Genomic DNA, 24596 nt, shown 5'->3' on the forward strand with positions numbered 1-24596 from the left:
GCCGTCAAAACAAACAAAAAAGCATTTGAGTTACTGGCAAGTTTCCATTCGTGTCAGGAAACAATTGTCAAAAATGAAACAACTGTCATCGAAAACTATTTTGAAAGGGCAGGTATACAAATGAAAGCAAGTTTTAGGATTTGGCAATTCTCATTTTTGTATTTGTTTTGAAATTGGTAATTAGAGATGCACGCAGATGTCAACAAAAATTTGTAATATAACTACTATCATTGAGCACACGATACACACATATGTGGCCTCCACCATTTCGCATCAGTAATGTCAATGGCCTGTAATGTTGACAAATTTTATGTGCCCAGATGTATTGACATAAATATGTAATGCTGTCAATGCTTGTGTATTAATTTTCCAAAATTCATGCATTCTAGAAGGCTGGAAAGCAATAAATACAACCCCTCTTCAAGAAAGGAGGGAGGCAGAAAACAGTAACCTACAGGTCAGGTAAATTAATGTTTGTCATGGATGAAGGTGTTGTAAATGATCACTAATTGTTGTAATTGTGTGTTAGAGACTCATAGAGTCATAGGGTCATATAGTATGGAAACAGACCCTAATGTCCAATTCGTCCACGCTGACCATGATTCCCAAACTAAATTAGTCCTACCTACCCGCATTTGGCTCATATCCCTCCAAACCTTTTCTATTCATTTACTTATCCAAATGTCTTTTAAACACTGCAACTATATTTGCATCCATCACTTCCTCTGGCAGTTCATTCCATACTCTAACCACTCTCTTGTGTAAAAATGTTGCCCCTCATGTCCTTTTGAAATCTTTCTCCTCTCATCCTAAAAATATGCAGGATTGAACTTCCCCACCTGAGGGAAAGAAGTTTGCTATTCACCTTATCTATGCCCCTCATGATTTTATAAACCTCTGTAAGGTCACCCATTAATCTCCTACACTCTAGTGAAAAATGTTTTATAATTCAAAACCTCCATTCCAGGCAAAATCTGGTAAATCTTTTCTGAACCCTCTCCAGGTTAATAATATCCTTTCTCTAACAGGATAATCAGAACTGGACACTGTATATGGAAAATAAAGAGCATGAAAGCATGGGAAGGATTAAAGCATGAAGACCACTGGCGATCTGTGGTTGTGGAAGGGAAGATGGGATAAGAATAGTGGAATGCTCTTAGCAGAGTAAGGTTAAGGCTGAAAGGTCACGATGGCGAGATGAGATAACAGTAGAGCCAATTTCCCTGTTTAGTGTCATTATGACAAGATTGGGATCATAAATATTTGGGACATGACATTAAACATCTAATTAATAGTTAGTAGAGTCAGCTTGAGACAGGAGACTACTGTAATAGCTGGAATAGCTAAATATCTATCATGACAGGTGAGTCTGGAATGGAAGATCACTGTAGCAGGTGTGATAATAAATATCTAACCATGACATTAGAATAGCATTAAGTAGAATGTACAACTAAACAGATAATGGGAACTAACATCACTGGTTTATTGTGTAGTTAGAGTGAGGTACTTTGATTAATATAGTTGAACATGCTGATAAGCCAACAGAAACATAATTAAAAAAATATAAAAATCCACGGGCTCTGAGGTTCGTGGGCATTCAAGAATCTGCTTTCTCAGTGTCACGGTTTTTTGTTTGCAAATAAAAGACCCACTTCTTGAAGAACTCTGTGTGTCTCCTCGTGATTCTCTACATTTTCTCCACGACAAGTACTCCAGAAGAGGCCTCATCAATGTCCTCAACCTCAATATAATGTCCCAACTCCTATATCCAAGCAGTGTGAGCAATGAAGACAAACTTGCTAAATGCCATCTTAACCACTCTGTCTACCTTTTATACAAATTTCAAAGAATTGTGCACCTGAACCCCCTAGGTCTCTCTGTTCTACAACTCTACCCAGGGCCCCATCATTAATTGCATGTTTGTTTTATCAGAATGCTGTGCTTTTCCAGTGCCACACCTTTTGACTCTAATCTCCAACATCTGCAGTCTTCACTTTCTCCAATTTACTAACTATGCCTCCTACATTCTCATCCAAACCATTTATATAAATGACAAACAATAGTGGACCCAATACCAATCCCTGTGGTATCAGGCCTCCTGTCCAAAAAGCACTCCTCCACCACCATCCTCTGTTTCCTACCATAAAGCCAATTTTGTATCCAATTCACAAACTCACCCTGAATCCTATGTGATGTAACTTTACGAGTTGGTGTACCAAGCAGAAACTTATCAAAGGCTTTACAAAAGTCCAAGTAAATGATGTCCACCACTGTGCCCTCATCAATCTTTTTGGTTACTTCCTCAAAAAAACTCAAGCTTGTGAGACATGATTTCCCTTGCACAAAACCATGCTGATTATCCCTAATCATTCCTTGCCTCTCCAAATGCATATAAATCCTATCTTTCACAATTACCTCAAACAACTTACCCACCACCGGTGTCAGGCTCACAGGTTTATAGTTATATAATGTGTTGTAACTGATTATTGAAAAAATTCAAGATAATGAGGATAAATTAGCATAATTATGTAAAAGGGATAATGTGCTTAACTAATTTATTGGAGATGTTTAAGTAACATGCACTATGGATAAAGGGGGGCCTGTAGTGTACGGTACTTGGATTTCCAGAAGATGTTAGAAAAGATTTTATATGAAAGTATTTTTGTGCAAAATCAGAGTTCATGATGTGGGGAAGTGATATACTAGCATGGATAAAATAAATTGGTTGGCTGACAGGAAATAGAGTGTATGCACTGTTGGGTCATTTTCAGACAGGCAGGCTATGACGAGCAGGGTTCTGTCCTGGGCCTTCAACTTTTTACAATTTATAGCAATAACTTATGTGAAGGAATGGAAGGCATAGTGGGTGAATTTGTAGATAACATAAAGATAGGTAGGAATGAATACAGTGAAGTTGGCACAACAAGGATGTAGACTGATATAGATAGGTTGAGTGAATGAGGACAAATTTGACAGATTAGGTATAATGCGGAAAAATATGAAGTTGTTCACTTTGGTAGGAAGAATTATTATTTAAACAGAACAAGTGCAGAATTCCAAGGTGCTGAGAGATCTAGATAATCTAATGCATCAATCACAAAACATTAATATGAGGTACATCAAGTCATTAAGAAAGCTAATGGTGTGCTCTCCTCTATTATAACAGAAATTGAACATAGAGATGTTATGCTCTGTTATATTTGCTGATTGTGAGTGTAGTTTTGGCCTCTTTATTTTGGGAAGAATGTAATTGTGATGGAATCAGTCCAGTTCAATGATACCTGGAATGAACAAATTGTCTAATGTGGAAAGATAGGACACACTGTGTTTATTTCCACTTGCGTTTAGAAAAGTGAGGGGTGATTTGATTGAAGCATGTAAGATCCTAAATGGTCTTGATAAGGTGGACTCAGAAAGAATATTCAGTCTTGTGGGCAAGTCCAGAACAATGAGCCGCTGTCTTAAACTTTCCATGGTGGAGGTAGATAGGTTTGTGTTAGGTAAAGGAATCCAAGGTTATCAGGGGATTGATGGGAATATGGAATTCAGAACTCAAACAGATTCGTCATGATCTTTTGAATAGCAGGGCTGGCTTGAAGGGTCAAAAGGCTTACTTGTGCCCCTAAGTCATATCTTTCTATGAAACACCCTGAACGAATGACAGGTATATTGTAATACTGGAGCAGTACTGCTTGTGCACCCACTGATACCCACGTTTTGTATCTGCAGCTACTCATAGCAAGACCCTGTTTTGGTTTAATTTTTAGTATAGGTGTTGCATCCACACTATTTAAGATTTTAAGAAATATATGTTAAAGGGACATTTCTACTTTAAAATTAGAACAAGAGACACTAAATGAAACAAAAATATCTCTTCCCTGATCTTGATGCAACTCTTCACAATTGTCTTAACACTAAGCTCTTGACTGATTGGACTCCATCTGCAAGACTGGTGGTGGCCCACTCCCTGGACTGTAATGAGATAGATCCTAGGATCCTAGTTGCACAAGAGGCCAACTGTCCACGTCCAAAGCCTGAACTGAGCCTTCCTGCGATTAACTATGACGACATCCCCTGACTGACTATCATATGCTATGAATAGATTAAGGACTATTCCCCTCACAACTTCAGACATGGCCATTTGAAGCACTGCTGTGCATTTGCAGCCCAAGCTGCTGAACCACGTTGGTGTGACTTTGAAGTAGCACATTATCCTACAATCACATGTCTCTCCTCTTTCATGTACATCATTGACAAACATGCCATACTGCTTAGCTTTCTGATTGCACTAAAATGCAAGTCAAAACAGAACTACAGTGATTTGACGAGTTCTGAATGAGATGGCAATGCATAAAAACATAAAACAATGTAGAAATGCTGTGATTATCCAAGTAGGTATAAAGTCTTAAGAATGTTAAGAAAGTCAATTAACAGCCTTGATGTTAATCCGATGCATGAGTTGGTTGCCAGGGCCTGTGTGCAGAGTTGCCTGCCTGCAGCATTACAATGTAGGGTGTCAGTGAGCTTCAAACTGGAGTACCGAAGTGCTGGACTGTATTATAAGTGTGTCCGAGATGTACCATGATGATATGGTGAGGCTGGTGCTTTGCTGATACCAACCTTCGTGAATGGAGGGGGCAATTAGTTGCTGCCCTCGAATTTGCCCTGAGATGTTGGACAATTGTTGAACAAGACAGGTGATGGATGAAGCACTAATGAATTGCAGCCATCAGGTAACCACACTGGCTTTTGTACTGAGAATTGTCGCTGTCTCGTTTCTTTCTACTATCTGGAAAATAGCAGCCTGCATATAAATGACTTGAGATTAGCTAATAATGAGACGCTAAAGTATGCAAATAGGCACCTTGCCACTCACCAGCAAGTTTCTCATCTACCTATTGAAAGTTCATGTGGAAAAACGAGATATTTCCCCTAGATTTCAAAACTCTCTTTTCCTCTCTCACCACATTTTCCAACTGTCTCACCATTGCTCACACCATTCAGAGTCTGGCAAAGTTGAATCTGTTGGATGAGCTGTTAATTCCATATATTTATTTACATTCACCATGAACTCATGTACCTACAAAAATGGTCCAGGACTCTAGTTACCAGGCTAGTATACTATAATCCACCATCCCACATGCCATCACTCCCAAATAAAATAATTGCCTTTCCCTTCACTTTGTTGTCCATTATCAACTCAAGACTTGCAGAAACAGTGTGAGTAAAATTGTTTGAGTGGGAACAAATGGAACAGACATTGGGCAACATTAAGGTCCAGTAAACTCTGAGCAAATGAAGTTTTTTCAAGCAAGGCAGTCAGCCTGTGTTGTTCGTATTACTTATTAAAGCAAAATGCAGCTTATGCTCTTAAAACCAAAATGTAAACAGAGGATGCTGGAATTGTTTAGCAAGTCATCTAGCTACTGTAGAGGGAGTAACGGAGTTAGTGTTTTAGAACTGTGAGCATTTGTTTATTTATGGTTGCACTGTCATGATCCATGTGCAGTAATTATATTTATCTGTTATTTTACGAGATGTGAATGTCACTGTTATGTAAGTATCTGTTGCCTATTTGTAATTGCCCTCAAGAAAATAGCTAACCAACAGCATTACATGTCAAAGTCCTGTAAAAGCCATTCTTCTGATGGTGATCGGTACTATACTCGAATTATTTACAATGAGTAAAGATGAGAAAGTTTAATTTTTTTCGCATCTAGGATGCAATACAGGACAGCAATGAATTTGAATCACCAGGGATTAGAGACCCTGCAGTTTTGTATCCTATACTGTGCATGAATCAGTGTGTAGTGTTTCTGTCCTCTAACATGTTTCACATCAGTTGGTCTTGAAGCCTCCTCCCTCACAGGTCAAGACATTTACCCCAACTGCTGCAAGTGGGATTTTCTTCTATATTGCATATGGAAAGGCAATGTCAACCAGGCCCCAAACATCAAATTCCCCTTCTTGACAGTCCTGTGAACCCCACAGGTTTCACACCTCCCCAGATCGTAGCTCAACCCATCTACATAAGCTTACACCTGCCCACCTTTCGCCATGCCAGGTACCCTTGAGGCTAGGGTGTTCCTGGCTGGGGATGTGGATAACCCTCCTCCTACATTGTCCTGTTTTTATCCATATTATACCAAATTGTTCCTTTACAAATACTTCACAATTGTAAGCCCCCTCTTGCTGGAGCCTGAAGCCCCAATCCCACAAACTGGTTCTCAGTTCAACTTCCTGCAACAATAACATCTCGCTTTGTTCTCCCACACCATTCCTCCTCTCCCCCATTTTCTCTGAATGGACCCAACTGATAACCATGGCCCACCAACCTAGAAAGACTTCTCCAGCTGAAAGGTACCCAGACCCTTGAATGATTGCTGGACATCTCCCAAGAGTGGCCGCTATGGAACCGCAGTACTTACTATGACGTATTTTTGAGACACCAGAGGCGCAGACCCCTGACCAAGGTCATCTCGATTGGACACTGAACATGGCCAATCCACTGGACTGATATTGGGGACTGTCCTTGACTTACAGAGGGCTGTCTCCATGGATGTTAATAAGAAATATCTCAAGATTTTCAGACATGGCTACTTACTTGCCATGTATTTGGCACATTAGCTGCAGGCATGAGATTGGCATGCAGATTGGCATACACTGCTGTACAGAAAGATACCTGTCCTCATGACTGAAGGCTGCTGACTAGCAAAGTAAGCCACCTGGTTGTTTGACTGCACTAATTAGCACGTAAGGCAGGGATGCTGGATACTTGCAATAAATACCAAGTGAGCAAGAGCAAGAAGAGTGAGTGAGCCACCCTCAGATACAACCTGGTTCAATCTATGAGCTGGATGTCTGTCCTGTACACAAAATGATCATGCAGCAGCCTAACGCTAGTTGTTGATGTGCCCTGAAATGCAGGTCTCAACTTCCTATGCATGTGCGGATCAGAGAGGATCCTGAGTGGCTGACAATTATCAAATGCCAATGTCTGGGGTCGATGTGGATGAAGGGGATGGTTGTGGAGCTGGTGCCCATAGATTATGCCCTGAATTCTTGTTGTGTGTCGAGCACCATAGAGGCTTCTCACACCTTGTGGTGAGCTGAAGTTGCCAGATGCCTGCTAAGACATTCACATTGAGAATTCTCAGCATCTAGTTTGCTTGGGGCAGATGGAAAGATAAGAAACTGCTTATTAATAAGGTGAAGTGCACAGTTATTAAGGTTACTAACAATAATTTCCCCTTTATAGGACACTCACCACTGCCTGGTGAGGATTTTGCCTTGATGCCCTGAGCACAGTTAAAGAGGCAGAAAGTTGCTCCCAACAATGAGCTAGGCCTCTCTGTCTTTCTTGAATGATGTTGTGAAATTTCTTGCCTTTGTTCATGTCATTCAGGCCTCAATGATTCTACACCCAAAACGATTACAACACTGAAGGATATAATTGGTCCAATGGATTTGAACTGGTGCTTTATTTATTCAGGGTGTTAATGACCGGCTGAGCATTTATTGCCCATACAAAGGTCATGGTGAACTTCTGTCTACAACCACCGCATTCCATGAGAGCTGACACACTATTAGGGAGGGATATCCAGCTGCTCCTTGGATGCTGCCTGAACTGCTGTGCTCTTCCAGCACCACTAATCCAGATTCCAGCATATTAATCCAGCTAACATGAAGGAACAGAGATACAGTTCCATGTTGGGATAGTATGCAGCTTGGAGTGGGTTCTGCAGCAATGCATCTTGTAGAAGATACTCAGTGCTGCCACTGTGTTTTATTGTGGGACAGAGTGAATGATTAAGATCATGGGAAGAGTGGCAAGCAAGTAGTCTGCTTTGCCCTGGATATTATTGAGCATCAAGTGTTGTTGGAACTGCACTCATCCAATCAAGCAGAGAACATTTCATCACAGTCCTGACTTCTGCTATGTCGATAGTGGAATGGCTTGAGGAAGATGGAAGATTTACTTGTCACAAACATCCCAACTCCTGTCCTGCTCTTATAGCTTAGATTAGATTTGATTCCCTACAGTGTGGAAACAGGCACTTTGGCCCAACAAGTCCACACCAACCCTCCGAAGAGAAACCCACCCAGACCCATTCTCCTACATTTACCCCTTTACCTAACACTATGGGCAATTTAACAAGGCCAATCCACCTAACCTGGAGGAGAAAGTGAGGATTGCAGATGCTGAAAATGTGTTGCTGGAAAAGCGCAGCAGGTCAGGCAGCATCCAAGGAACAGGAGAATTGATGTTTCGGGCATAAGCCCTTCTTCAGGAATGAGGAACGTGTGTCCAGCAGGCTAAGATAAAAGGTAGGGAGGAGGGACTTGGGGGAGGGGCATTGGAAATGTGATAGGTGGAAGGAGGTCAAGGTGAGGATGATAGGCCGGAGTGGGGTGGGGGCGAAGAGGCCAGGAAGAAGATTGCAGGTTAGGAAGGCGGTGCTGAGTTCGAGGGATTTGACTGAGACAAGGTGGGGGGAGGGGAAATGAGGAAACTGGAGAAATCCGAGTTCATCCCTTGTGGTTGGAGGGTTCCTAGGCAGAAGATGAGGCGCTCTTCCTCCAGCCGTCGTGTTGCTCTGGTCTGGCGATGGAGGAGTCCAAGGACCTGCATGTCCTTGGTGGAGTGGGAGGGGGAGTTGAAGTGTTGAGCCACGGGGTGGTTGGGTTGGTCAGTCCGGGTGTCCCAGAGGTGTTCCGCAAGTAGACGGCCTGTCTCCCCAATATAGAGGAGGCCACATCGGGTGCAGCGGATGCAATAGATGATGTGTGTGGAGGTGCATGTGAATTTGTGGCGGATATGGAAGTATCCCTTGGGGACTTGGAGGGAAGTAAGGGGGGAGGTGTGGGCGCAAGTTTTGCATTTCTTGCGGTTGCAGGGGAAGGTGCCGGGAGTGGAGGTTGGGTTGGTGGGGGGTGTGGACCTGACGAGGGAGTCACGGAGGGAGTGGTCTTTTCGGAATGCTGATAGGGGAGGGAAGGGAAATATATCCCTGGTGGTGGGGTCCGTTTGGAGGTGGCAGAAATGACGGCGGATGATACGCTGTACATGGAGGTTGGTGGGGTGGTATATGAGGACCAGTGGGGTTCTGTCCTGGTGGCGGTTGGAGGGGCGGGGCTCAAGGGCGGAGGAGCGGGAAGTGGAAGGAATGCGGTGGAGGGCATCGTCGACCACGTCTGGGGGGAAATTGCAGTCCTTGAGAAAGGAGGCCATCTGGGTTGTACGGTTTTGGAACTGGTCCTCCTGGGAGCAGATGCGGCGGAGACAAAGGATTTGGGAATATGGGATGGCGTTTTTACAGGGGGCAGGGTGGGAGGAGGTGTAGTCTAGGTAGCTGTGGGAGTCAGTCGGTTTATAGTAAATGTCCGAGATAGAAATGGAAAGGTCGAGGAAGGGAGGGAGGAGTCTGAGACAGTCCAGGTGAATTTGAGGTCGGGATGGAAGGTGTTGGTAAAGTGGATGAACTGTTCAACCTCCTTGTGGGAGCACGAGACAGCGCCGATACAGTCATCGATGTAGCGGAGGAAAATGTGGGGGGCGGTGCCAGTGTAGCTGCGGAAGATGGCCACCTAACCTGCACGTTTTTGGACTGTGGGAGGAAACCGGAGTACCCAGGCGAAACCCACGCAGTAACGGGGAGAATGTGCAAACTCCACACAGAGTCACCTGAGGCGGGAATTGAACCCACGTCTCTGGTGCTGTGAGGCAGCAGTGCTAACCACTGTGCCACCGTTAATGTGTGGGCATAGGGATTCAGAATCTGATCATGGCAGATGATGAAATATGAGTGTACCTTATATAAAAACTAAAATAGAGAGCTGGCTTAATGACAACTATGTGTAACCATTGTTGTAAAAACCCATCTGATTCATTAATGTCCTACAGGAAAGTAAATGTGCTGTCTTACGTGGTCTAGTCTACAAGTGACCTCAGACTCGCAGCACTATGTTTGACTCTTAATTGTCTATGGGCAGTAAATACTGGTTTAGCCAGTGACTCCCACATCCTGTGTAAGAATAACAAAAGTATTGCATTCATGTGGCAATAATTATATTTAGTGCGTTAAATGCAGTTTTGTTTATTTATCTATGCCACTCCTTCCATACTCAAATCATCAATTAAGTTTTCACAAAGGGTTGTATCTTGTAAGCTTCACCAGAATGAACAAAGAAAAATCACAATTGCATCTGATGATAATTTCTAAACACCAGTTGTACACAAACAACTTGTATTTCTGTCAATAATATATTCACAATCTTTAAAACAAAACTACTTCTCAAAATCCTTTCCTAAGGCTTAATGTGTTACTTAATTTTAAAAAAATATCCAAGTAAGAAATACATTATAACAATCCACAAATGATTTTTACACAGCAACATGCAACAATTTTACAGCAAACTTATCGCAGTAATGATTTATTGCATTGAAACAGCAGTTATAACATTTAAAATAGCCATAAGTCTTAGTTACATTATCTGTGAAAGTGTTTAAATTCTTTCTAATATATGGCCTTTAATAAAGTATTTTACCCAGTTTTCCTGTGTTTTGAAGTTCATTGAGTATTTTGTACTGACCCAGAGGCTATGTAAATCCATTTGATTGATAAACAACAAGATTTCTTTTCACTTTCCTATTTTAGAACAGAGAACATAGAAGAGTACAGGCTCTTTGGCCCTTGATGTTAGATTACTTACAATATGGAGACAGGCCCTTTGGCCCAACAAGTCCACACCGACCCTCCGAAGAACAATCCAACCGGACCCATTCCCCTACATTTACCTCTTCACCTAACACTATGGGCAATTTAGCATGGGCAATTCACCCAACCTGCACATATTTGGACTGTGGGAGGAAACCGGAGCACCCGGAGGAAACCCACGCAGACACTGGGAGAATATGCAAACTCCACACAGACAGTTGCCAGAGACGGGAACTGAACCTGTGAGGCAGCAGCGCTAACCACTGTGCCACCATGCCGCCCAATGTTGTGCTGACCTTTTATCCTACTCTAAGGTCAAACTAACCTACATACCTTCATTTTACTATCATTTATGTGCCTGTTACCACTGTTGGCAGTGCATTCCCCACATTCACTACTCTCTGTGTAAAGAACTGACCTTTGACATCTCCCCCAAACCTTCCTCCAATCACCTTAAAATTATGTCCCCTTGTGATAGCCATTTCTGCCCTGGGAAAAATTTTCTAACTATTCACTCTATCTATGCCTCTCATCATCTTGAAAACCTCCAATAAGTCACTTCTCATCATTCTTTGCTCCAATAAGAAAAGCCCTAGCTCCCTCAACCTTTCTTCATAAGGCAAGGCCTCCAGTCTGGCAGCATCCTGTTAAGTCCCCTCTGCAGCCTCTCTAAAGCTTCCACATCCTTCCTGGAATGGGGCGACCTGGGCTCTGTAGAGCTGCAGCATAACCTCATGGCTCTTAGACTCAATCCCCCTGCTAATGAAAGCCAATACATCATACACCTTCTTAACAACCCCAACAATTGGGTGGCAACTTTGAGGGATGTATCGACGCGGACCCTAACATCCCTCTGTTCCTCCACACTACCAAGAATCCTGCCTTTAACCTGGTAATCTGCATTAAAATTCAACTTTCCAAAACGAATGACTTCACACTTTTCCAGGCTGAACACTGGCACTTATCAGTCTAGTTCTGCATCCTGTCAATTTTCCCTTCTTAACTGTAGAAGGTTTTGTTGTAAAGGTTCAAGGATACAAGGGATGCCCCCATATCAGCACTTTTTTCTCCCCAAAAAAATGAAAGAACTGCAGATGCCGGGAACAACACCTCATTTACAACTTGGGAACACACTTTCTCCCATGACCCTACCCCAACCCCAACAAACCAGGCCTTGTCATCACATGGGCTGCTACCACACACACAACCCATTGTTAGCCACTAATAGTCCCCACTGGCAACTATTCATTCTCCCAGGCTGATCTTTACCCACTCCTTTGTCTGTCCAAATGTTTTTCTCTCTCTTTGGGATTTACCACCACCAATTGTTTACTCCTCCATTCCCTGACCCAGTCTGCTGTACAAAAACCATCCTTTTCCAAGCAACAACCAATGTGAAGAAGGGTCACTTAACTCTAATTTCTCTCCACAGAAGCTGCTAGACTTGCTGGGTTTTCCCAGCAATTTTATTATTGCTTTTATGGAACCTAGTGAATATGTCACATCAAGCTACACAAACATGGGAAGGAGTGTCTATCTGCAGAGGTTGGGGGCAGCAGGGTTCAGGGACAAAAGCATTATCATGTGTCCTAACAAGCACCTTTGGTGGTAGGAGCCAGGAAATGGTGATCAAACTTTGCAGTTATTGCCCCTTCCTTCAATACCAAGGTTTACTCTTATTAACAATTGAATTGCTCCATGCTCACCTGAGTTAAGGCAGGAAATCAACCCAGTCCATTCATTTCCTGAGGAAAAACTTTGCAAAGGTTTCTATACTTTCAATAAAGTCAAGCAAAATTTCAGTGACCTAGAGTCATAGAGGCATATAGCATGTAACAGGCCCCTCCCGTCCAACTCATCCACGCCCACTAGATAACCTAAATTAATCTAGTCCCATTTGCCAGCATTTGGCCCATATCCCCCTTAACCCTTTCTGTTAATGTATCCATCCAGATGCCTTTTAAATGTTCTAATTGTACCAGCCTCCACCACTTCATCTGGTAGCTCATTCCAGACCCGCAACACTCTCTGCATGAAAATGTTGCCCCTTTGGTCCCTTTTATATCTTTTCCCTCTCACATTACACCCATGGACTTCCCTATCTTGGGTAACAAAGTTGGCTATTTACCCAATCCATGACCCTCATGATTTTATAAATCTCTTTAAGGTTACTTCTCAGCCTCCAATGTTTCAGAGAAAACAATCATATCCTATTCAATCTCTCCTGATATCTCAAACCCTCCAACTCTGGCAACATCCTTATAAATCTTTTCTGCATCCTTTCAAGTTTAACAACAGCTTTCCTATAGTAGGGAGACTAGAAGTGAATGGAATATTTCAAAGGTGGAGATTAGAGTCGTGCCAGAAAAGTAAGTCAGGCATCATGCGAGCAGCAGGAAATTTGACATTTCAGGCATAAGCCCTTTATCAGGAATGAGGCGTGTAAGCCAAGGGGTGGAGAGATAAATGGGAGGGGGGGAGGGGCGCGGCTGGGTGGTTTGGGTGAAAGGTAGCTGAGAGTGCAATAGATAGATGAAGATGGGGTAAATGGTGATAGGTCAGAGAAGAGGGTGGAGCGGATAGGTGGGAAGGGAGATGGATAGGTAGGACAAGTCATGAGAGTGGTTGGATCTGGGATAAGGTGAGTGGAGGGGAATTGAGGAAACTGGTCAAGTCCACAATAATCTCTTGTGGGTGGAAGGTGCTAAAGCGGAAGTTGAGATGTCCCTCCTCGAGGCGTCAGATAGTTGAGGTTTGGTGATGGAGGAGGCCCAGCACCTGCATGTCCTTGGTGGAGTGGGAGGGGGAGTTAAAGTGTTCAGCCACAGGGCAGTTGGGTTGCTTCATGCACGTGTCCAGGAGATGTTCTCTGAAACGCTCTGCAAGTAGGCATCCTGTCTCCCCAATGTAGAGTACTGCTCCTCGGACGCTGCCTGAACTACTGTGCTTTTCCAGCACCATTCTAATCTAGATTCCCCAATGTAGAGGAGACCACATCGGGAGCAATGGATATAGTAAATGACATGTGGAATTGCAGGTAAACAAATGATGGATGCGGAAAGCTCCTTTGGGGCCTTGGACGGAGAAGTTTTGCAATTCCTGAAGTGGCTGAAGAAGATGCCGGGAGGGGAGGGTGGATTGTTGGGGGGGGGGGGGGGGGAGGGGGGCGGGCGTCATCCCGACGAGAGAGTCACAGAGGGAATGGTCTTTATGGAATGCAGATAGAGGTGGGGAGGGAAATATATCTCTGGTGGTGGGGTCCATTTATAGGTGGTGGAAATGGTGGAGGATGATGCAGTTGGAGGGGCGAGGTTCAAAGGCGGAGGTGTGGGAAGTGTCGGAGATGTGCAGGAGGGCAACATCGACCATGTGGGAGGGGAGGGGAGGGGAAATTGCGGTCTTTGAAGAAGGAGGCCATCAGTCCTTGTGTTTCCAAATACATGTACATCCTGTCCCTCAGAAACCCCTCCACAAACAACTTACCCACCACTGATGTCAGTCTATAGTTGCCTGTTTTTCTCTACCACCGACCTTAAAAAATGGTGCCACATTAGCTATTCTCCAATGTTCCAGCACCTCCCCTGTGGCTTTTGATAATATAAGTATCTCAGCGGGGGAGACAGCAATCACTTCCCTAGCTTCCTACAAAGATCTCAGATACATCTCATCAGGTCCTGGGGATCTATCTCCCTTTATAGTTCATTGTTGGAAACATTTGAAATTCACAAATACATGAGTACCTAGCAGACCCAAAGCAGGAATTAGCTTATGCGGGAAGGATAGAAAGAAAGAATTTCACTCTAAAAAATGAGCTAAGATACAAAAACACCCTCTGACAATGTATAATGATATTATCTGCAAAACCAGATGATCTGGTTTACTTACATACCGAGGAATGAATAATTCCATTACTATTAACACAGCATTAGAATGAACTGAATGATTCTGCAACCAAGTGTCACTTGGGTGGTATGGTGGCTCAGTGGTTAACCCTATTGCTCTCCATGTCTGTGTGCATTTCCGTCGGGTGCTCTGGTTTCCTCCCATAGTCCAAAGTTTGTGCAGGTTAAGTGGATTGGCCATCCTAAATTGTCCACAGTGTCCAGAGGTGAGCAGGTTAGTTAGATTAGCCACAATAAATTCAGGCTTATAGGGATAGGGTAAAGGGCTGGGTTTGAGTGGGATGATCTTCAGAATATCAGTACAGACTCAATGGGCCAAATGGCATCTTTCTACATTGTAAGGATTCCATGACTGTGCTAAATGTTCTGTTTTTAAGTTGATGTGAACTATAGCCCCAGTGATCAATGAAAACTTTGTTATCCCCATTCAATAAATTAAAGGTGTTTATTAGGTGCTTAATGCCACAATTCTTATATATTTCTAAGAGGAAAAATAATTTCTTCTCAAATAACTTTTAAAATAGCTTCACATACAGTAAATTGATCTTTGTTTTTTAATTTCTTCTACAGACGAAGAGCAGCAGTGTTATCTATTGAGCTCCGGTAGTTAATTCAGAGTAGAACAATAAAGTTGGGTTTTTATTGCTTGAGCATGATTCGTGTGTTAAGTTGTAGCTTTCTGAAAGATTGAAGCAAAAAATTATCAATAAATTTGATACAACTCAGCAACATTATCTGCATTAACTTATAGATTCAGCCATTTACAACACTGAAGGGGGTTGCTCAGCCAATTATGTCCACGCTGGTCAACAAAGGTCTGTCTGTACTAATCTTATTTTCCAGTTTTGGGCACATAGCTCTGGATCCTATGGCAACAATGACTTAGTACCTTTAGATAAAAAGAGGAGTATTTTATGTTGTTTGAGAATAGGACACTGTAACTAGTGGCATGTCTTACAGAACGGTGCTTGGGCCACAACCATTGACAATATATTAATGACTTGGAAGGGGAAAATGAATATACTAGCACCACGTTAGCAGATGACACAAAAATAGGTGGGAAGACAAGTCGTGAGGATGACAGAAAATGTCTGCAGAGCGATATAGACAGGTTAAACAAGTAGGCAAAAACTTTGCAGATAGAATAAAATGTGGGAAAATTTGGTGCTATGAACTTTGATAGGAAGAGTAGAGGAGCTCGACTCTTAAGTACTCGTATTTAAGTAGAGAAAGGGAAGGGAGAAGAGGAGCAGAGCAATAGTCATTGGGGACTCCGTAGTTAGGGGGACAGATAGGAGGTTCTGTGGGAATGAGAGAGACTCACGGTTGGTGTGTGCCTCCCAGGTGCAAGGGCTCATGATGCCTCTAATCGTGTTCAAAGGATCCTTTAGGGGGAGGGGGAGTAGTCCAAGTCATAGTCCAGATAGGCACCAACAACATGGGTAGGAAGAGAGATGGGGATTTAAGGCAGAAATTCAGGGAGCCAGGGTGGAAGCTTAGAGCTAGAACAAACAGAGTTGTTATCTCTGGTTTGTTGCCCATGCCACATGCTAGCAAGGCGAGGATTAGTGAGAGACAGGAGTTGAACATGTGGCTACAGGGACGGGCCAGGCAGAAGGTTTTGGATTCCTGGACAACTGGGATTCTTTCTGGGCTAGATGGGACCTCTACAAACAGAATGGTCTTCACCTGAACCAGAGGGGTAAAATATCCTGGAGTTGGGGGGGGGGGGGGGGGGGTGGAATTTACTAATGCTCTTCAGCAAGGGGGTGGGAACCAAAATTGTAGTTCAAGTATAAGGGAAGTTGACAGTAGTGACGTTAGAATTAAGATTTCAAGATCACAAGAAGACACCGGCAAGCAAGAAGCTGGTTTGAAGTGTGTCTACTTCAATGCCAGGAGTATCCAGAATAAGGTGGATGAGCTTGCAGCATGCGTTGGTACCTGGGATTTCAATGTTGTGTCCATTTCACAGACATGGGGTAGAGCATGGACAGGAATGATTATTACAGGTTCCAGGATTTAGATGTCTCAGTAAGAACAGAGAAAATGGTAAAAGGGAGGGGAGGTGGGAGGGTGCGGCACTGTTAGTCAAGGACAGAATTACAGTTGCAGAAAGGACGTTTGAGGACTCATCTACTGAGGTAGTATGGGCTGGGGTTAGAAACAGGAAAGGAGAGGTTACCCTGTTGGGAGTTTTCTATAGTCCTCCGAATAGTTCCAGAGATGTAGAGGAAAGGATAGCAAAGGTAATCCTCGATAGGAGCAAGAGTGACAGGGTAGTTATTAGTGGGAACTTTAACTTGAAAATATTGACTGAGAATACTATAGTTCAAGTACTTTAGATGGGTCAGTTTTTGTCAAATGTATGCAAGAAGGTTTCCTGACACAGTATGTAGATAGGCCAACAAGGGGCAAGGCCACATTAGATTTAGTACTGAGTAATGAACCCGGCCAGGTGTTGGATTTGGAGGTAGGTGAGCACTTTGGTGATAGTGACCACAATTCTGTGATGTTTACTTTAGCGATTAAAAGGGATAGATATATAACACAGGGAAAGAGTTATAGCTGGGGGAAAGGCAATTATAATGTGATTAGGCAAGATTTGGGATGCATAGGATGGGGAAGGAAACTGCAGGGGATGGGCACAATTGAAATGTGGAGCTTATTCAAGGACTAGTTACTGCGGGTCCTTGATAACTTCCTCCTAGTCAAGCAGGGAGGAAGTTGTCGAGCGTGGGAACCATGGTTCACAAAGCAAGTTGAATCGCTTGTCAAGAGGAAGGAGAAGGCTTATGTTAGGATGAGATGTGATAGCTCAGTTAGGGCGCTTAAGGGTTACACGTTATCTAGGAAAGACCTAAAGAGAGAGCTAAGAAGAGCCAGGAGGGGACATAAGAAGTCATTGGCGGATAGGATCAAGGAAAACCTGAAGGCTTTTAACAGGTGTATCAGGAATAAAAGAATGACTAGAGAAAGATTAGGGCCAATCAAGGACAGTAGTGGGAAGTTGTGCATGGAGTCAGAAGAGATAAGGGAAGTGCTAAATGCATACTTTTTGCCAATATTCACACTGGAAAAAGACAATGTTGTCAAAGAGAATACTGAGATACAGGCTACTAGACTAAATGGGATGGAGGCACATAAGGAGGAGGTGTTAGTAATTCTGGAAAGTGTAAAAAATAGATAAGTCCCCTGGGGCAGATGGGATTTATCCTAGGATTCTCTGGGAAGCCAGTGTGGAGATTGCCGAGCCTTTGGCTTTGATCTTTATGTTGTCATTGTCTCCAGGAATAATGCCAGAAGACTGGAGGATAGCAAATATTGTTCCCTTGTTCAAGAAGGGGAGAGAGACAACCCTGGAAATTATAGACCTGTGAACCTTACTTCAGTTGTGGGTAAAGTGTTGGCAAGTGTTATAAGAAATAGGCTCGATAACCATCTGGAGAGGAATAAGTTGATTAGGGATAGTCAGCACGGTTTTGTGAAGGGTAGGTCATGCCACACAAGCCTTATTGTGTTCCTTAAGAAAGTGACCAAACAGGTGGATGTAGGTAAAGCGGTTCATGTGGTGTATATGGATTTCAGTAAGGCATTTGATAAGGTTCCCTATGTAGGCTATTGCACAAAATACGGAGGCATGGGATTGAGGGTGATTTAATGGTTTGGATCAGAAATTGGCTAGCTGATAGAAGACAGAGGGTGGTGGTTGATGGGAAATGTTTATTCTAGAGTTCAGTTACTAGTAGAGTACCACAAGGATCTGTTTTGGGTCCACTGTTGTTTGTCATTTTTATAAATGATCTGGATGAGGGCGTAGAAGGGTGGGTTAGTAAATTTGCAGATGACACTAAAGTCGGTAGAGTTGTGAATAGTGACGAAGGATGTTGTAGGTTACAGAGAGACATTAATAAGCTGCAGGGTTGGCTGAGAGATGGCAAATACAGTTTAATGTGGAAAAGTGTGAGGTAATTCACTTAGGAAGGAGCAACAGCAATGCAGAGTATTGGGCTAATGGTAAGATTCATGGTAGTGTAGATGAGCAGAGATCTCTCACTGTCCCAGCACATAGATCACTGAAAATTGCCACCTAAGTTGATAGCGTTGTTCAGAAGGCATATGGTATGTTAGCTCTTATTGGTAGAGGGATTGAGTTTTGGGACAATGAGATCATGTACAAAACTCTGGTGTGGCCACATTTGGAGTATTGCGTACAGTTCTGGTCTCCACATTATAGAACGAATGTGGAAGCTTTGGAAAGAGTTCAGAGGAGATATGCCAGGATGTTGCCTAGTATGGAGGGAAGGTCTTATGAGAAAAGACTGAGGGACTTGAGGCTTTTGTCATTATAGAGAAGGCTGAGAGGTAACTTAATTGAAACATATAAGATAACCAGAGGGTTAGATAAGATGGACAGTGAGAGCCTTTTTCCTCAGATGGCAATGGCTAGCATGAGGGGACATAGCTTTAAATTGAGGGGTGATAGATATTAGACAGAGGTAGATTCTTTCCTCAGAGAGTAGTAGGGGTGTGGAATGCACTACCTGCAACAGTAGTAGACTCGCCAACATTTAAGGGCATTTAAATGGTCATTGGATAAGCATATGAATGAGAATGGAATAATGTAGGTTAAATGGGCTTCCGGTTGGTTCCACCAATTGGTGCAACGTCGAGGGCCGAAGGGCCTGTATTGTGCTGTAATATTCGATGTTTTATGTAAAGCTACAGCTGTGTCCATGAATCACAGAAGCTAGAATACAAGTTCAGCAGGTAACAGGGAAGACAAATGGAAGGCAAGGTATATTGTCATTGGAAAGATTTCAGAGAAGGTTCAGACTGGCTGCCAAGAGGCACTTAATATCTCACATGAATAGAGTTGACTTTGTTTGGTGTAGCTGAACACTAAGGTCATAGGAAACTTTTTCCTGAAAATTATTCCTGACTTGATGTTGAACAAGATTTAGGAAAGCAAGAAACAACCTTCGGCAACCATAAGATAAAGCCTTGGGCCTTGCCACTGAAGCCTGCAATACCAACAAATACTGAACAGCTCAACACTACAGTCTCAATGTTTGCTAACCATTAGGATGAAGTTAAAAATCACACAACACCAAGTTATAGTCCAACAGGTTTAATTGGAAGCACACTAGCTTTCGGAGCGACGCTCCTTCATCAGGTGATTGTGGAGGGCTCGATCATAACACAGAATTTATAGCAAAAATTTGCAGTGTGATGTAACTGAAATTATACATTGAAGAATTGATGCCAAGATTATGCTACTGACAGTACTGTTGCACACTGGATATAAATGATTTAAAGTAGCCCTACGGATTTCTTACAGAAACTCAGCATCCATGGACCAGTCGAACCGGGAACATTCCTCGTCACAATGGACGTTTCCGCACTCTACACCAGCATCCCCCACAATGCTGGCATCGCGGCAACAGCCTCAGTACTCAACACCAACAACTTCCAGTCTCCAAATACCATCCTACAACTCATCCGCTTTATCCTCGATCATAATGTTCTTCACCTTTGATAATCAATTCTTCATCCAGACACACAGAACAGCCATGGGGACCAAATTTGCACCCCAATATGCCAACATTTTTATGCACAGGTTCGAACAAGATTTCTTCTCTATGCAGGATCTCCAACTGACATTGTACACCAGGTACATTGATGACATTTTCTTCCTCTGGACCCGTGGCGAGGAGTCACTGATAAAACTACACAGTGACATCAACAAGTTTCATCCCACTATCAAACTCACCATGCACTACTCTCGACTGTCTGTCTCATTCTTGGACACGTGCGTCTCCATCAAGGACGGACACCTCAGCACCACACTCTACTGCAAACCCACAGACAACCTCACAATGCTACACTTCTCCAGCTTCCACCCAAAACATATAAAAACAGTCATTCCCTATGGACAAGCCCTACACATACACCGGATCAGCTCAGATGAGGAGGAACGTGACGGACACCTGGAAGTACTCAAGGATGCCCTCACAAGAACGGGGTACGATGCTCAACTCATCGACCGCCAGTTCCGACATGCCACAGCAAGGAACCGTAATGACCTCCTCAGGAGACAGACACGGTATTTCCCAGGGGCTAAAAAATTACGCCATGTTCTTCGTGACCTGCAACACATTATCAATGAGGATGAGCACCTCACCAAGACCTTCCCCACACCTCCACTACTTGCCTTTAAACAACCCCCAAACCTCAAACAGATCATTGTTCGTAGCAAACTGCCCGGCTCTCAGGACAACTCCATACAACCCTGTCATGGTGGACGCTGCAAGACGTGTCAGATTGTGGACATAGATACCACTATTACGCGTGGGAACACCTCCCACCTTGTACATGGCAGGTACTCATGTGACTCAGCCAACATTGTCTATCTTATACGTTGTAGGCAAGGATGCCCGGAGGCATGGTACATTGGGGAAACCGAGCAAAGGCTACGACAACGGATGAATAGGCACCGCACAACAATCAACAGACAGGAGGGTTCCCTCCCAGTTGGGGAACACTTCAGTGGTCCAGGACAGTCAGCCTCGGACCTTCGGGTGACCATCCTCCAAGGTGGACTTCGGGACAGGCAGCAGAGGAAAGTGGCCGAGCAGAGGCTGATAGCTAAGTTCGGTACCCATCGGGAGGGCCTCAACCGGGACCTTGGGTTCATGTCACACTACAGGTGACCACCATTGCACTACACACACACACAGATATTCCTACACACGCACACTCTCACATACACACGGACACAGGTACACACAGACGCGCACACAGACACCCACACACACCCTTATAGACACACACACTCCCACACATGCACCCCCTCACAGACTTAAAACACTCTGCACTCACTACACACACACACACACACACTTTCTCACACTCACAACCCCCACCCCAGACAGACACACACACAGACAGATAAAGACCCACATGCACACATATATTTTGTGTGGTGAATTTTTTTGTACTTGCAGAGTTACATTGCACTTTGCTCAAAAACCACATACATTCATGTAGAACTCTGAGGACAAAAACTGCATGAATTTATGTAAAACTCTGTTATCTCACTTTTTAGATTGGAATTAATCTAAACATCAGGTCATAGACAGAGAACACAGGAGGCTAACACCTTCAACATATTGGATTAGTGGTGCTGGAAGAGCACAGCAGTTCAGGCAGCATCCAACGAGCAGCGAAATCGACGTTTTGGGCAAAAGCCGTGACATCGAACAATTCTTCCGTCACCTCCGCCTCTGAGCTTACTTTCACAATCAGGACTCCCGCCCACCTTCCGAGGACCCCTTCGCCCACCTCCAACACACTGCATCCACCTGGACACCCCGCGCTGGCCTATTACCTGCCCTCGACCTCTTCATTTCTAACTGCCGCCGGGACATTAACTGCCTCAACCTGTCGACCCCCCTCCCCCACTCCAACTTTTCACCCTCACAACGCGCAGCCCTCCAATCCCTCTGCTCTAATCCCAACCTCACCATTAAGCCAGAGGATAAAGGGGGTGCAGTGGTAGTCTGGTGCACTGACCTCTACACCGCTGAAGCCAAACGCCAACTCGAGGACACCTCTTCCTACTGCCCCCTCGACCATGACGCCACCCCCCATCACCAAACCATCATCTCCCAGACCATACAGAACCTCATCACCTCAGGAGATCTCCCACCCACAGCTTCCAACCTCATAGTGCGGGAACCCCGCACTGCCCAGTTCTACCTCCTTCCCAAGATCCACAAGCCTGAACACCCTGGCCGACCCATTGTTTCAGCATGCTCCTGCCCCACTGAACCCATCTCTACCTACCGCGACACTGTCCTATCCCCCCTAGTCCAGAAACTCCCCACATACGTTCGAGACACCAACCACGCCCTCCACCTCCTCCAAGACTTCCGTTTCCCCGGCCCCCAACGCCTCATCTTCACCATGGATATCCAATCCTTCTACACCTCCATTCGCCATGACCAGGGCCTCCAAGCCCTCCATTTTTTCCTCTCCAGACGTCCCCAACAGTACACTTCCACTGACACTCTCATTCGTTTGGCCGAACTGGTCCTCACCCTTAACAATTTCTCCTTTGAATCCTCCCACTTCCTCCAGACCAAAGGCGTAGCCATGGGCACACGTATGGGCCCCAGCTATGCCTGTCTCTTTGTTGGCTATGTAGAACAGTTGATCTTCCGTAATTACACCGGCACCACTCCCCACCTCTTCCTCCACTACATTGATGACTGCATTGGCGCCACCTCGTGCTCCCGCGAGGAGGTTGAGCAATTCATCAACTTCACCAACACATTCCACCCTGACCTTAAATTTACCTGGACCATCTCTGACACCTCGCTCCCCTTCCTGGACCTCTCCATCTCCATTAGTGACGACCGACTTGACACTGACATTTTTTACAAACCCACCGACTCCCACAGCTACCTGGATTACACCTCTTCCCACCCTATCTCTTGCAAAAATGCCATCCCATATTCCCAATTTCTCCGCCTCCGCCGTATCTGCTCCCAAGAGGACCAGTTCCACCATAGGACACACCAGATGGCCTCCTTCTTTAAAGACTGCAATTTCCCTTCCCACGTGGTTAAAGATGCCCTCCAACGCATCTTGTCCACATCCCACATCTCCGCCCTCAGACCCACCCCTCCAACCGTAACAAGGACAGAACGCCCCTGGTGCTCACCTTCCACCCGACAAACCTTCGCATAAACCAAATCATCCGCCGACATTTCTGCCACCTCCAAAAAGACTCCACCACCAGGGATATATTTCCCTCCCCACCCCTTTCCGCCTTCCGCAAAGACCGTTCCCTCCGTGATTACCTGGTCAGATCCACACCCCCTTACGACCCACCCTCCCATTCTGGCACTTTCCCCTGCCACCGCAGGAACTGTAAAACCTGTATCCACACCTCCTCCCTCACCTCTATCCAAGGCCCTAAAGGAGCCTTCCACATCCATCAAAGTTTTACCTGCACATCCACTAATATCATTTATTGTATCCGTTGCTCCCGATGTGGTCTCCTCTACATTGGGGAGACTGGGCACCTCCTAGCAGAGCGCTTTAGGGAACATCTCTGAGACACCTGCACCAATCAACCAAACCGCCCCGTGGCCCAATATTTCAACTCCCCCTCCCACTCTGCCAAGGACATGGAGGTCCTGGGCCTCCTTCACCGCTGCTCCCTCACCACCAGACGCCTGGAGGAAGAACGCCTCATCTTCCGCCTCGGAACACTTCAACCCCAGGGCATCAATGTGGACTTCAACAGCTTCCTCATTTCCCCTTCCCCCACCTCATCCTAGTTTCAAACTTCCAGCTCAGCACTGTCTCCTTGACTTGTCCGGACTTGTCCGACCTGCCTAGGTCCTTTTCCACCTATCCACTCCACCCTCTCCTTCCTGACCTATCTCCTTCATCTCCTCCCCCACTCACCCATTGTCCTCTATGCTACTCTCTCCCCACCCCCACCCTCCTCTAGCTTATCTCTCCACGCTTCAGGCTCACTGCCTTTATTCCTGATGAAGGGCTTTTGCCCGAAACGTCAATTTCGCTGCTCGTTGGATGCTGCCTGAACTGCTGTGCTCTTCCAGCACCACTAATCCAGTATTTGTTTTCCAGCATCTGCAGTTATTGTTTTTACCTTCAACATATTGTCTAGCTATCACCATTGTTAACAGCTAACCCGAGAATGCAACTTTAAAAGAAGGGTTTTGTGATTTACATATGAAAGAGGTGAAACTATCACTGTATTCTAGCAGATGAAAGGCTTAACATACAATAAATTCTTCAATGTATAATTTCAGTTACATCACACTGCAAATTTTTGCTATAAAGTCTGTGTTACGATCGAGCCCTCCACAACCACCTAATGAAGGAGCGTCGCTCCGAAAGCTAGTGTGCTTACAATAAAACCTGTTGGACTATAACC

The sequence above is a fragment of the Chiloscyllium punctatum genome, chromosome 3 (genome assembly GCF_047496795.1).
Source record: "Chiloscyllium punctatum isolate Juve2018m chromosome 3, sChiPun1.3, whole genome shotgun sequence".
Taxonomy (NCBI): Eukaryota; Metazoa; Chordata; class Chondrichthyes; order Orectolobiformes; family Hemiscylliidae; genus Chiloscyllium; species Chiloscyllium punctatum.